The sequence below is a fragment of the Peromyscus leucopus genome, chromosome 1 (assembly GCF_004664715.2).
Source record: "Peromyscus leucopus breed LL Stock chromosome 1, UCI_PerLeu_2.1, whole genome shotgun sequence".
In the NCBI taxonomy this organism is placed as follows: Eukaryota; Metazoa; Chordata; class Mammalia; order Rodentia; family Cricetidae; genus Peromyscus; species Peromyscus leucopus.
Window position 1 is genome coordinate 43,478,844 of NC_051063.1, and position 16,138 is coordinate 43,494,981.

Sequence of the window (16,138 nt, forward strand, 5' to 3'; positions counted from 1 at the left end):
CGCGTTGGGAGTGAGATGGGGATGTGATTCCATGTCCGTTCTGTGTTACCCTGGAACAGTTACATATGCTTGGACATATCCCTTAGGAAAGTATACCTTTGTCTAAGTTACTATTGATTGTTAAGTAGAACTCTGATTCTGCAAAATCAGGTATTATATGTAGATTGGTGGGCTACAAAGGATTTCTGTGTGATAGAGATGATGCTCTGTTGTGTGAGAGATTTTTCCTGGGGAGACAGGACACACAGATGTCTACCTACCCCGTAAAGGAACCCCATGACAGAGCAAAGTACTGGCTGCACCAGAGTCCAACTTAGTGAACAGTGAGTTTTATTGGGGCTACTTACAAGAGCAGGGATGACCCAAAACAGCTACATTACCAAAAACAACAAAAAAAAACAAACAAAAAACAAAACACCCATCCAAAGGGTGGCTACTGACAAAAGCCACATCCTGGAGCTCTGTGCACAACTGTCATGGACCAGTCTTCTCCCCCAGCTGCTGTCTTCTGCTTCTATAACTCGGGGAGGGTCCCCATGAACTTTGGAAATGTGAAGTTTGTTTATTCCTGGTCTCATGAGCACATTTCCCCCTCCTGGAGAGAATGTTTCATTTCAGAGGAAAGCACCCTCCTAAAGTTAGAGTTTCATTTGTCCCATGGGACATTAACTAGTTTGATAACTAAATTAGCCATATTTTTAAGAAGATTGTGTGTGTGTGTGTGTGTGTGTGTGTGTGTGTGTGTGTACACGTACAAACATGCACAGACACATGCATGCTCATTCATGGTATCCAGAAGAAGGCATCAAAGCTCCTGGAGCTGAAGTTACAGGCTGCCAGACATGAGTACGGGGAACTGACCCCTGATTGTCTGCAGGAACAAGAAGCACACTTAACCTCTAAGCCATCCCTCCAGCCTTGTACACTAGAAATCTTTTTTCATTATTCTGGCTTTCAGTGGCCAGAATATACTTGCTTCTCCTGTATTTCACTGACACTGGTGTATCATCTGGTGTTTTCCCTATTAGTGAATTAAATAAATGTTTGACATGTATTCAATATGTATTTGTATAAAAGTCATATTTTAGATCTGAAAAATACATACTGGCATATCGACTACTTGTTAATATAAATTATCTTTCCTGCTATTTTCTGCTTCTCTGACAGTTTTGTTTGCTCTGTTTGATTTTGATTATAGATCTCATAAGTCTCACATTCTCTGAATGTCGGCATTCTATGCACAACAGAAATGTGTACTCCAGTTAAAGTTTTAACCTGATCGCTCTAGGTTGTAATCGTGAACCTAATGATTTCAGGAAGGCACACATCATTGGATTTGGTGTTCCGTCAGTGTAAGCTAATGTAACACAGTCAGAGAGTTTTCATAGTGTTTATACAAACGATTATCATTTGCTGTTGAGTTTGTGGAACACGACACCACCAAATTATAAAAATATTTGAATTTTAGTAACCAGAGTTATAGTACATGAGGTACTATGTGATAAAACTTTAGATTACATGTTTTTGAATGGTTATTTGCTCAAATAAAGATAATTTTAGACTCATAAATGAAATTATTATTTTGCAAATCTTTCTTCTCTTTTTTTTTTTTAAAGCAATAGAGTCTAACCATGTAGTCCAGACAGGCCTTGAACTTGAGCTTTTCCTGCCTCTCTCTCTGGAGTGAAAGAATTAATAGGCATGCAGCCACCAAGCTAGCTGCCCACTCTACTCTGTGTATATTCCAACAAGGCTTGCAATAAGGAAGAGGGTAAACTGTAAGATTACCACAAATAGGTTCTAACACTGGATGGCATATTGAATTTACCTACTTTAAGGTATTTCAAACTGTTCAGACTTAAGGCTTTCATTTAAAAACAAAACTTAGTGTCTTGTCTTTTGTTAGAAGTTTGTACTCCAGGGCAGACAGAATGGCTCAGGGGGTAAAGGCACTTGCTACTTGGCCCCACACCCTGGATTCGATCCCCAGAGCCATGATAGAAGGAGAGAATCAACTGAAGATTGTCCTTTTGTTTTATTTTGTTTATTTTTTTTTTCAAAACAGAATTTCTCTGTGTAGCGCTGGTTGTTCTGGAACTCACTTAGTAGACAAGGCTGACCTCAGACTCACCAAGATCCCTTGGCCTCTGCCTCCCGAACTCTGGGATTCAAGGTGTGTGCCACCACTGCCTAGTGAAAGTTGTCCTTTAACTTCCACATGTGCTTCATGGTTTGCACACCTGCATGCACACATAATAATAATAATAATAATAATAATAATAATGTCCATTTAAAACAAGAAAATGGAAGTCTGTGTTCCAGTAACTAACTTAAATTTTCTTAGCTAGTATGTATTTAGCAGAGACTAAGTTTAAATACTTAATTCTTCTTGAACATAAGCTCTTTGAGAACAGGGGCCTGTTCACATACTCAGCACTGTGCTCTGGGCATCTCACACAGTCCCTGGTAGATGGTAGGTGGTCCTCTAAGGATTTGTGGGATGACCAAATAACTCTCACCACTTACAGTGGGTCACAAAACAAGAAATGGCTTTCAGAACTTGGTAACAGATTATTTTGAATGCAGCAAATGCTGAACCTGATTGGTCCAGGGCTTTGCCACGCTTTCAGCATCCTGAAGACACAGTGTAAGGTCTGGCGTTGGTCATCTGTAGCAGACACTTCCATTCTTTACAGTGCTTTTTTTAAAAAATTACCCTGCTTGAAAATTACCAAAACAGGGAGTGGTTTGGGTGTGACAGAAGTGGGGTGGAGGCATTTACCTGGATGAATTTTGGTTCTCTGTGGTCTAGATGGTAAGCATGGGAACCTAGAAGTGCTAAGAGGGATAGCCCAGAGAATAAAAATCAGTGATACAGAATTGAATCCCCCACCCCGTTATTGGTACGCTACTGCCATGCGCTTTTTCTTGCTCCCTCAAATTCCTTACTGCTTTAAGTGCCTCAGTTTCCTCCCTGGAACTGATAGTGTATAGGTCAGCAAGTTCATGGACTGTAATGAATACTGTTATCTATATACAGCGTTGAAAGTTTTCCTTGATGTCCAGGTTTGAACTTTTCCAAAAAATACTAGAAATGGTGATGTTCTTAAAATTCCTAAATGTGTAAACTACATATAAATAGAGCTGTGAACTATCTAGTTAAATATGTAACTGTTGGAAAAACAACAATTTTTGAGGATAAACTAAAGTCTGTCCAGTGCAGGCTTGTGATCAGAGTCCTCACTGTCCAGTGAGATTAGAGATGCACAAGCTATTATTTTTAAAGTATCAAATACCTTTCTGCCCTCCCTAGAATCAATAAGATGGTCAGAGTCTTCTTTGATTCTCCATACCATCCCTTGTTGAGCTCAAATATCTTGCAAGGGTCATGCTGATGATTTTCTCACTACTGGACATTTTAAATCTGAAATATGTTAGTCCAAAATAAACAGCAAATATATGCCACCCCTCCCCACACCAGCCCTGGCACTCTAAATCTGTCACAAGTAATCTAAGAGCCAAATATGCCCACAGTCACAGATGCCAGTATTGCAAGTGACAAGGCTGTATGTCAAAGTTCATCGATAAGTTAATTATTTGAGCCAAGCTCAAAATTTGTTCTTCTACTGTAGAAATAATGTTGTAAACCACTGTTGGTGGCACACACCTCTCTGACGTATGGCTGCCCATATCATGACCAAGATCCAAGGGGATTTTTGAGGTGTGCCATGCTCCATGGCCTGCACCATGTACTGGATTGTACCTGAATCCCTAGGGGTAGGTTTATGGTTGACAGCATCTGGAAGGCATGCTGAGCCAACACTATGGCAACTCTGGTCAGATTGTTAGAAGGTTGGCTTTTTAATCCCTGATGTATCTGACAGCTCAACTGATATCAAAGAATTGCTAGATGCCTGCCTCCATGATCATCACCACAAAGAGTGAACAGGGCACTGTCTCTGCCTGCAGAGCTGAATTCAGATCTAGAAGAAAAGCAGTTTGGATTGAAGGAGAATGGAGATGTGGGTGCAAATGGAATGTCCTAAAAGGAAAGTGGCTTCTATGAAAAGAAACCCTGGAGGCTGCAAGCTAACCATCCTTGATGAGACACTTTCAGAGCAAGCAAAACTTCCAAAGAGAAACTTTTGGGGTTGAAGGTTTTAAAAGGGTCAGAGAAAAAGGAAGTGAGAATGTATGAGGAAGGCATCTCCGGAGGGGCCTGGCAGGTGAGGAAGGAAAGCCTTCAGAGAGTCTCACAACTGAGGGAGCAAAGGAGGTCGGGCCCTTTCCTAGGACACTACTGTGCCAGCTGTCCAGAACAGTGGGCTCTTGCATGGACAGGAAGGGTGGGAGGCAGCCATCTAGGTGTCAGAATAGATGGCAGCATCTCAGCAGTGACCCGGGAGTGGTGGTGTGACCTCACCCCTGACTGTTTCAGCTGGAAGTGTTCAGCTTCAGCCCTTTGCTCACGATTTCTCTCTGCTGCTTCCCTTTCCACCGCTGCCTGCCTGTTCAGTGAGTCCCTTAACTCGTCCATGCCTTCTCTAAGTGTGAGCTACAGTCCTCCAGACCCTTCCCCCTTTTTAAAAATATGGAACACTTTGCAAATTTGTGTGTCAGTCTTGCACAGGAGCCGTGCGATCTCTGTGTTGTTCTAGTTTTAGTATGTGTGCTGCTGGAGCGAGCGAGCGAGCACTAGTCTCCCTTTTTAAAAACCATTTCCTCAAAGTTTCCCTCAGCTTTCCTTTCCTTATAGCAGCTATTACCACCTGACTTCTAGTCCTCATTTTCTGTCTCCTTCCACCGGACTGTAAATCCCAGCAGTCAAGGAATCTGGTTCTCTACTGTGTTTCCTGTGCTGAGGACACAGCCTAAGACACTGAATACGAAATGAGGAGGTGTGTTTTCTAGGAAGGGCTTTTGACTGGAGAGAGCTTTCCCCTTACAAAAAGTCTTCGCAGGAGGGATCCTTCCGGCCTTTCATTTATTTGTATTTGGTCACAAGATGACTTCAGTGCAGAGGGTGCTCCAGGGAGTGGTCAGATTCTTCTGCTAGAAGGCTGTGGGGACAGGGACCATTGGTCGCCCTCTTGGTGTTTAATATCTCACTTTCCTTCCAAGTTTTATTTGGACAAATTCAAAGCCCGTGGAAGAGACACAAATAAGGAGCGTCCATGATTCCCACTTACTTCACTCTTTGTTCTCACGTTGTACCACGTTTGTACCACGTTCACGCTCCCTCTCTGCTCTGTATATCACAGTTCTTCACATTGCAAATGTAGTTCTTCTAAATTCTTCGGTGTTACCACCCAAGACGGAGATTCATTGCCATGTTCAGGGATTGTAACATGGATACTGTACAGCCTGATGTGCACATCCTTTATAATCAGAGCAGCAACAGTGGGAGTCCTCGTCAGTGAGTCCACCCAGAATCACGCATTACATTTAGTTGTCACATTTCTTAATCTTTATAATGTGTAATGTTTTTCTAAAGCCTATGTCATTTGTTTCATTAAGTGGCCCTTGCTGGGGGCTTGCTTTACCTTGTCCCATTATTAGAATCAAGATACACTTTTGGCAGAAATATCTCATAGACAACAGTGTTTCCTTGTAAATGCATCAGCTTAGCAGATGTGTGATGTTAAAGTGTACCCTCACTAGTGTTGGTAACTTTGAGCGTGCTGTGGGATAGCCCCTCTGTGTGCTGTAAATATGTTCTATTACCATTGGATGATAAAGAAGCTGCTTTGGCCTATAGCAAGGCAGGATAGAGCCAGGTGGGAAATCTAAGCAGAGATACAGGGAGAAGAAGGGCGGAGTCAGGAGCAGATGCCAACCAGCTGGCGGAGGGAGGAGCAAGATGTATTAGAGCACAGGTAAAGCCACAAGACGCGTGGCAGAACATAGGTTCATAGAAACGGGCTCATTTAAGTTGTTAAGAGCGAGTTAGTAATTAGCCTGAGCAATAGGCCAAACGGTTTATAATTGATATTAAACCTCTGAGTGGTCACTTTAAAAGCAGCTGCGGGACCAGGTGGGACAAAAAACCTCCATTTACCCGAGTCCTTGATTTTTGGTAATGTTTTTCACATTTCCTCACTAGTACTAGTAAGTATTTCATTACTCACAGTTTTACAGTATAACATTTTGTTATGTAAAACTGTAACATTTGTATGGACAAATAGTCTAAAACTATGTAAATACCCGGTGTCCCAACATCTTTTACCTGTTTATGATCCCTGGGAATTGTTGCCAGAAGCAGTAGCATTGGTGCAAAATGGAGATCTTTGTGACCTTTGACTCCTTAGAGAAGTTGTCATAAAGAGCCTCCTCTCTCCCATCTTACTTGCTTGATTGCTCTTTATAAATATGAATCATGAATTATGTTTAGTGTGTTATCATGCATTAATGTCATTCATTTTAATGTTCAGATTATCCTAGCATTAGCCTGACTTCTAGCTTCCAGGGAAAGAAGTAATGAGTATTTTTAGTCCACTTAGCATGTGATTGCGCAAGAAGCACCCAGATTGGACCCCAGGTTCATCATCCCTATCCGATTGTCTGGTAATGATGATGGCCAGTGGACTGTATTGAAGTGACAAAGCTGTATGAACCTGTAGGTTGCCCTTAGAACACATATATTCCAAAATTTACCTTCTGGACCCGGAGAGCTGGCTCAGTGGTAAAGAGCACTCACTTCTGCAGAAGACCTGGGTTTGGTTCCCAGCATCCACACAACAACTCAGAGCCACCTGTAATTCCTGTACTAGTGACTCTGAAACCCACCGTCTTCTGCCCCTACAGTTTCTGCACATACAGAAAACTCAAAAAGACACCTGCTACACATAAATTAAATAAATCTATAAAAATGCAAAACTTGTCTCCTTAGCATGGAAGGGAAGGGGTGCTCTTTTAGGGACTTGTCCTCTGGTAGACATGGGGAGAGAAAAGGCACACCTCACTCAAGTCCTGGAAACCGCACTGATGAGGGATGCGGTGCCCTCACATTCACACTTCCGTTTGCAAAGCCTCACCTTTCAAGGAGGCGCTTTCAATGCCTGTTGTCCTGGACCATGGAGAAGTAGCAGTAGTGTCAGCCGTGGATGCTCATCTACTAATGTTCTCCTTGGTCAAACGTAACTTTATGGATACCCAGACAAAAGTTAGGTAGGTTGAGCTTTCTGCACCAGAAAATAAATAAATAAACAAATAAACAAACAAATAAATATTTTTTGTTGACCTGCAGGAGTGGGTTTTGGTCAGATAAATTACTTAGTCTCCTTAGAAGTCATTTCTAGACAAATTATTGTTAGCACTTTGGCTTTTTGTAGTTTGTGACTTTTACGTTCATAAAAATTCCACATGTACATGGTATTTGTGTTGCTTAGTAACCTTGTTCAATTTATTTGCATTTTAATCAGTAATTCTTTTTTCTGTAAGGTAATTTCATTTGTCCTTCTTTTGTCTTACTTTATTTCCCCTTACTTCATCCTATTAAGAATGGAGTTTTGATGGTTTGTTTGTTTGTTTGTTTCTTATAAGAAAACATCATAAGAACACTCAAACTCTCATGGACATAGGATGAGGCACACCTCACTTCCTTCCCTCTGTGAAAGCCACAGCCAATGTGTAAGATGGATAAGAGGACACCCTGCTGATTTAAACTCTGATCCTGAATACTCAATATCTCAGCCACAAATGGGCATCAGAGAGTGAGTTGGGTAGAGTGGGTGGGTGTCAGCTCAGTGTTAACAGCATCAGAAAGATCTCCTCACTGGGTGCTTCCCGTGTGTGTGTGTGTGTGTGTGTGTGTGTGTGTGTGTGTGTGTGTGTGTGTGTGTTTCTTTCATTTTGGGCTGTCTATGTGCTCTGCAACTTCTGACATTTGTATAGATAGGGGATGGCAGAACTAGACGTCTCTATTTTAAAAGCTCAGTCAACTTCTGACATTAATGTTCTACAACTCTATTGTGGCCCATTGCTTTCTGTGCTCTCCCGGATGGGTGTCAGGCACCATTGCAAAGAGTCTACCTACTGCTGGAGTCCCCGTCTCCAGCAGGTGATGTCCTGGTGATTTGTCTCCTGGTCACTTACCTACAAAGCCCACTGAACAATGTGTCATCAGTGGGGGTTTTTCCTTTATTTCCATCAGTGGTGTTTAAGATAGCTTCTTTAGAGCTATCCTGGCCATTGTCTGCTACGGTGCTTAGGCTAGTATCTGACAAGTCTTCCTGGTTGGAGGTTACATCTGAAGATTGTCTGGTGAGAGGCCATTGTTCCACAGAGCTCCAGTGTTCCCTATAGAAGGATAGGGCCATGGAACTTGTGATCTGTGCAAGCTTCAATCTAGGTACTCAAAGCTTGCCCATGGCTAGATGCCAGGCCCTGTGGCGAGCAGAAAGGCTACATCAGTGCCTCTAATGCTCGACACCTGCTACCAATTAGTTCACACCTGCCTTGTGCTGTCCTGTCGCTCCCATTCTCTCTCCCATGGGCTATCCTTTTAAAAAGACACTGACAATCAGAAATGTTTCAGATTCTGACCTAGATCTCCATGTATCTTTATAAGCTCTGAAAAAAATGTTGATGAATTCTCTGGATAATAAATAAGAGATCAACTTTCACCCATTCTCTCTATTTAAATATAGATAAATGCCACATCCTTTACGACACTGAAAACTTCTCAGATGCTTCTCACACACACACACACACACACACACACACACACACACACACACACACACACACTCAGAGCCAGGAGGACCATGGGAACATCATTCATGGTACCCCAAACAGTATTTAACAGGCATTAGAATCTGCGAAGTATTTGCCGAACACATACTCAAAACCAGAAAGATCGGCAGCTGAGTACATTTCATTTCCACTTCCCATCTCATGAGATTATTCCAATTATAACGTTGAATCCAGCAGACCTAAACACCTCAATATGTCCCAGTATTGATTGAGTACTGGTCAGGCATTTAGTCCCTTCCTGACTATGCACACTAGTGCACACAGTGACCTGCTAGATCCAAATACACAAATGTGTCCTTAGTACAGACAATTAGCTAGAGGATTGATTCTAGGTTGAAAGATGCTATGGAAGGTTAAGTGGTACCTTCAATTCTGCCTGAAATATCTTGAGGTTGTTTCTTAGAGAGTTACCTGCTGACAATGCACTATATTCGTTTCACTTGCTCTATTGTCACAAAGGTTATTGTAAATTCAGCCAGTATTTATTGAACACCTGCAAGATTTATGCACAGACCTCTTCTTAAGTTATTTACCACTTTCCCTGATAAATAGGAACATCAATACTGATAGAAAATTTGAAAATTGAAAGTATGGAGTGCCTGGTAGTCTCCAGTAGTCCCAGAAAGGAAGAATCCTGGAAGGTGGAGAGGACAGAGGAGCTATTTTAGACGAGTCAGAATTGCAGCTGGGTTAAATGGGGGGAGGAAACGATGGTTTGCAGAGAGAGTGGGATGCAGGGTAGGCAAAAGCTAGAATGGGACATTCATCCTGTATTTGAGGCACAGGCACGGTTTTTTGTTGGGAAGAGCAGAGCTAAGGTCTGAGAGCTCCGCTCTAGGGCAGAATGCTCAGCATGGGGCTGGGAAGCACTGGGTTGGCTCCTCAGGACCAAGTTCCACTGCACATTCATCCATTCCAGGCCCGTGACGCTTGCTGTCATGCAACATCTCCGTGCCGGGATATCCTCGTTTACATGATGAACGAAGCGCCGAGTTTCATAAGTAATAAAAGAAATACCAGGCAGATGAGATGTTGATCACGTTCACGCTTAGCTGTTGGGCAAGGAAGAATGGAAGCCTCTCTGGAAAGCTGGCTTTGACACGCATCGGTTGATGGAACCTTTGTGGGTTGCTGTTCACCTGTGTGGCATTAAAGACAGGGTGTGAGAAGTGGTACCCCGATGGCCGGATTCTGGACACTGGAAGGTACAGTGATGTGCAAGAGTGCTGGGTTGAGCAAGACCATTCTGTGTCCTCCACACCCGCAGGTCACAGATTAGAGCAACAAATCACATTTAAATTATTTGACTGTGGTTGTTGGGGGTGTTTGTTAGCCACGGAGAGCTGTAATTCTGGTCAGTGGGAGGAGGTAAATGATGTGGCCAGAACTAGAAGTTGGTTCACTTGATTTATTTTTTGTTAACATTTTATACTGTATACCCAGAAGCTACTGTACTGATGGGGATGAGACAGAGAATTAATCTGAATAAATCTAAATAGAAAATAACTATGAATGTCCCTAGAAGAATGGCAGAACCTGATTTTAATGAATAATGCACGCTGATTCTCATTGGGGAGTAAATAAAGAAAACTGAACATTGCTCCCTCTATGGAAACAGTTCTCTTTCTCTTGTTTTTTTAAATTAATTTTTTAAGTTAGCATGCAATGTAATGAGTTTTGTCATGGTGTTTTCATACATACATGTCACACTCTGTGCTAATTCGTACCCCTTCCCCAGTGACCCTGGGTCCCCTTAGCCACCCACTGATTCCATTCTGTGTAGAGTTCTCCGTTTTCGCTGTCACACTATCTATGTGTACCATTATTCTCCCTTAAGGTCCGTTTCTCCCTGTTTTCTGATGGTCCCTCTTCTGGTTTCATAGGCTCTATATGCACAGTATTAACACAAGAATATACACATACATCCATATTTTAAATTTAGGTTCTATACACTAAAAATAAAAAAAAAACATGGTATTTTTCTTTCTCAGTTGTACTTATTTCCTTTAACATACTGTACAGTGTAATTCATTTTCTTGAAAATGTTGTCTTAGTGTTCTATTGCTATGAAGAGACACCATGACCACAGCAACTCTTACAAAAGAAACTGTTTAGCTGGGCCCGTTTTCCCATTCTGGGGACTGGGTCCTTTATTCTGGTGGTGGTGGTTTCCTTTGCTGTGCAGAAGCCTTTTGATTCCATGCAGTTCCATTTTTCAGGTCTTAGAATTATTTCCCATGTCTTAGAGTGTTTTACCTGTGTTCCCCCTAAAAGATTCTGTTTGAGGCATTACATTAGCCTTTGGTCTGTTTTTTTTTTTTTTTTTTTTTTTTTTTTTTTTTCAGAGACAGGGTTTCTCTGTGTAGCTTTGCGCCTTTCCTGGAACTCACTTGGTAGCCCAGGCTGGCCTCGAACTCACAAAGATTTGCCTGGCTCTGCCTCCCGAGTGCTGGGATTAAAGGCGTGCGCCACCACCGCCTGGCATCTTTGGTCTATTTTAAATTGATTTGTGTGCAGGCTGGGGGACATAGCTGTAATTTTATTCTTTCACAGGTGGTGTGGGGATCTAGTTTTGCTTCTACTGTTTGTTAAAAGGCTGTCTTCAGTGTATATGTTTGACACTGTCGTCAAAAGTTAGGTGACTGTAGCTGTCACCTATTTTACAGCCCTTCACACATCTTCCAACTTTTTACAGACTTCTCAACCCCTCTTCCACGATGCTCCCTGGGTCTTAAAGGCAGTGATGCAGATGCCTTATTTAGGGCTAAGCCCACAACTACCACTTATTCTCAGCCTTTTGGGCTGCCATGAGTCTCCGCCGTCATCAGCATCCAGTGTAAGGAGAGGCTTCTCTGATAAAGGCTGGGATCAGCTTTTGTCTGGGGACATAGGCATAGATGTTTAGAAGGGACTTATTTTTACATTAATAAATTATTCATCTGGGACACTGACTTCCCCAGACCTGGGTTGTTAGCCCGGCTTACAGTACCCGGCATGGATTCCCCATCTTCAGAGCAAGCCTCAAACCTAATCAGAGGGCAGTTAGTTCTCCCCACAGCCGTCAAGCTGCTAGCTATTGTACCAGTGGGCATATCTTGCCTGGCAGGTTGGCCTTCTGCTTCATAGAGTTCACAGCATGGGAGATCGATGATGCCTCTTCTTGTGTGCTAGCCCCCTCAGCCTGGTGGTTTTAATGCTAGCTGACAGGGAGGAAGCTGATAGGTCATGTCTTGTCTGTTTTTCTCTGTCTTACGTCTAAGGTGTGTGGTGTCTTCTACAATATGATCTTATCCTTTAGCTCTGGTGGGAAACTGCCTTAGTTTGCTTTCTGTGGCTGTGATAAAAACTCCACGACCAAAACAACTGTTGAGGTGTTGTGGTTTGAAAGAAAATGGCCCCCAAAGGGAGTGGCACTATTAGGAGGTATGGCTTTGTTGGAGGAAGTGTGTCACTGTGGAGGCGGGCTTTGAGGTCTCACATAGGCTTAAGCCATGTATTGGATAAGAGTGAGTAGAAGCTCTTGTCTCTGTCTAGATTTTAGAGGAAATACTACCAGTTTTTCCATTTAGTACACTGTTGGTTATAGGTTTGTCATATGCGGTGGGATAGCTATTCTTGGTTGTCACCTTGACCACATCTGTAATTAATTAAACCCCAAAATGGATGGCACACCTATGAGGAATTTTTGCTTAATTTGAAGTGGGAAGATCCACATCTAATCCAGATCTTTTGGGGTGAGAAGATACATCTCTAATCTGGGCCACACCTTCTCCTGGGAGCCTATATAAGAACACGGAAGAAGGAAGTCTTTGCTCTTTGCCTGCTTGCTCTTGCCTTGCTAGCAACTCCATGAGCCCATTACTCTGGGAATGCAGCGTGTACTGAAGACCAGCTGAGACATCCAGCCTCGGGACTGAAGACCTAGCAGATCCTTGAAGCTTCCATTCAATGGCAGCCATTGGGACTCTAAGTCACTCTAACAAATTCCCTTTCGATATATATATATAGAGAGAGGTTCATTCTGTAACTTCTGTTATTCTAGAGAACTGTGATTAATATATATGGCCTTTATTGTATTGGGATATGTTCCTTCAAATCCTAGGTTTTTTTTTCAGGGTTTTTATTATGAAGTGATATTCACCTCTGACTAAGGCCCTTTCGCATCAATGAAAACGATTGTGTGATTTCTGTCCCTATATCTATTTATGTGCTGTGTTACATTTATTCATTTGCATCTATTGAACAGTCTTCTTTTCATCCCTGACATAAACCCACCTCAGTTATGATGTATGGTTTTCTTAATGTATTTCTTGAGTTTGGTTTGCAAGAATTGCATTGAGATTTTCTTTTTGTATCCACATCCGTCGGAGACATTGGCATGCAATTTTCTTTCTTTCTTTCTTTTTTGTTTTTTTTTTTTTGTTGTTGTTGTACCCTTACCCAGTTTTGGGATCAGGATAATGTTGGCTTCATAAAATGAATTTGATTAGTAAAATACCTTCATTTCTGTTTTATATGAGTGTGAGGAACTTTTGTGCAAGATTTTCCTCAGTGGTTATATCTTTCTTTAATTTTGGTATATTATATATAACTAGGAATTCATCTATTTCTAGGAAATTTCTAAATTTCCAGGGTTTGAGGGGGTATAAATTGTCAAAATATTTCCTCTAGATTATCTGGGTTTCATTGGAATTTGTTATAATGCTCTCCTTCTCATCTTTGATGTAAAGAATTTGGGTCTGATTATTTTGGTTAGTTTAGTTAAAGTTTGTCATTCTTACTTGTTTTTTCAAAAAACTAATTCTCTGATTCTGTGTATTATTCGTTGATACTCTCAATGTCTACCCTGATCTGTTATTCTGCATTGTCTGCTGCTCTGTGTTGTTGAGTTCTTATCATTGTACTATTTCCTTTGAGATCATTATGGATTTTTAATGTAAGCACATCAATATAAACTTTCATCATAGAACTTTCTTAGTTTTTATTAAATTCTAGTAGGTTTCATATTCACTTTGATTTGATACTAGACATTCTTGAACTCTTTCTCTTAGTTTTTCAATTTCCCACTGGTTACTCAAGAGTATGTTGTTCAGTCTCCTTAGATTATGTAGATTTGTTTTGGCTGTGGTTTTTCTTTTGTGTGGTTTATTTATTTATTTATTTATTTATTTATTTATTTATTTATTTCTAATGTCTCTTGGTCTTGATTTCTAGTTTTATTTCACTATGATCTTAGAAGATAAATTAATTTTTTTGCTAATCTTATTTTATGGTTTATTCAGAGAAGGTTCTGAGGACTGCTGAGAAGGAAGCAGTCTTTATCTGGTGGGTGGGATATTCTGTAGACACCTGTTAAGTACATTTGATCTGTGGTAGAGTTTGACTCTGCTGTTGCTGTGTTGATTTCAGTTTTGATAGCCTATCTAAAGATAGGATTAAGTTACTGAAAATCACTCACTATTATGGTATCAGGCCCTATTTGTGGTGATATATTGTGTACTCCAATATACTATATACCCTAAGAAATTTTTCTGGGGATCAGAGGACAGAGCCAGCGACTAGATTAGACATAGAGGCCAGACAGTGGTGGCGCAAACCCTAAGCCTATCACTTGGGAGGAGGGTCCATCTGGATCTCTGAGTTCAAGGCCACACTGGGAACAGAGTCTGGCAGTGGTGGCACACACCTTTAATCCTAGCACTTGAAATCTCATGCCTTTGCTTGAAAAGCACCCATGCCTTTAATCCCAGGAAGTGACATATCTGGGTGGAGAACGATATGTAAGGTGTGAGGAGACAGGAACTAAGAGCAGTTCAACTGAGACCCTCAGGGGTGAGGACTCAGAGGCTTTCAGTCTGAGGATTCGTGGAAACAGGATCAGCTGAGGAGTTGTCGAGGTAAGGTTGACTGTGGCTTGTTCTGTTTCTCTGATCTTTCAGCTTTCACTCCAATATCTGACTCCGGGTTTTTTTTTTTTGTTTGTTTGTTTGTTTGTTTGTCTGTTTGTGTTGTTTTTTATTAATAAGACCTTTTAAGATTTGTGTTACAGCTGGGCAGTGGTGGCACACACCTTTAATCCCAGCACTCAGAAGGCAGAGGCAGGTGGATCTCTGTGAGTTCAAGGCCAGCCTGGTCTACAGAGCAAGATCCAGGACAGGCACCAAAACTACACAGAGAAACCCTGTCTTGAAAAACCAAAAAAGAAAAAGTTGGATCTAGTTTTTGTTGTTGTTTTGGTTTTTTTTTTTATAGTTTGTTTGTTTTTGGTTCTTCTAAGACAGGGTTTCTTTGTGTAGCCCTGGCTGTCCTGTCTTCTGTAGACTGGGCTGGGCTTGAACTCACAGAAAGCCCCCTGCCCCTGCCTCCTGAGTGCTAGGATTAAAGATGTGTGCCACCACTGCCAGGCAGATCTAGTTTTTGTTTGTTTCTGTCTTTTTGAGACAGTCTTTCTATTGTGCAGCTCTGGCTGTCCTAGAACTCATTATGTAGAACAGACCTGAAACTCACAGAAATTCACCTGCCTCTGCCTCCCAGGTGCTGGGATTAAAGGCGTGTGCCACCATGCCCCACTCTAGTTTTTTAATCTAATCAGCCAGTGTAACCAAAAGTTTTCCTGTGCCCACCCAGCTCCCCCATCCTTTCGGTCCCGAAGCCGCTCAGACCCAAATGAACACACAGGCTTATATTAATTACGAACTGTATGGCCTATTGGCTCAGGCTTCTCGCTAGCTAGATCTTACATCTTAAATTAACCCATTTCTAGAAATCTATACTTTGCCACATGGCTCGTGGTTTATCAGTATCTTTACATCTTACTTCTCATGGCGGCGGCTGGCTGTGTCCTCTCTGTTCTGCCTTTCAACTTCCTCCTCTCTTGTTAGAATGTCCTACCTAACCCTATTCTGCCTCACCATTGACCAAACAGCTTTATTTATCAACCAATCAGAGCAACATATTTTCACAGCATACAAAAAGACATTCCCCTATCAAGCCAGTCTGCCCCTCTTTACTAGTGATATGAGGATATTAATGATTAAAGTTACTATTGGGAGGTGTTTGCTGATTCCTGTAATTTTATTGGTTATGTTGTTGGTTGGTTGTTGTTTCCTTCTATATTAGTACCAGGAATTTTTTGCCTTCTATATTGGGCATGATAGAGTCCCTCTAGGACTTTCCTGTGTCCTCTTCTTGGGTTATAGTATCCTTTAAATATCTTCTTCAGGATGGTTTGGTGATCATGCATCGTGGGAGACCAGCTCCTGCTTTTTTATGTCAGGGAACTCTTGAGGAGAAAGGGATAAGAGATTGAGGTAGAAATATTTAGATAAAAGTATTGAGGGGAGGGAAACAGATAGAAACACAGGACAGCTTGGGAGGGCCTGGA

General features: G+C 41.7%; 1 protein-coding gene and 1 pseudogene across 2 annotated transcripts in view; one reads left to right on the forward strand and one right to left on the reverse strand.

The window, feature by feature from the left end:
• Pcgf5 (polycomb group ring finger 5) overlaps nt 1-16,138 on the forward strand; it is a 118,533-nt gene that overhangs the window by 34,818 nt on the left and 67,577 nt on the right. The gene's annotated exons all lie outside the window — the stretch shown is intronic.
• Nucleotides 4,586-4,684, reverse strand: LOC114702475 (annotated as a pseudogene).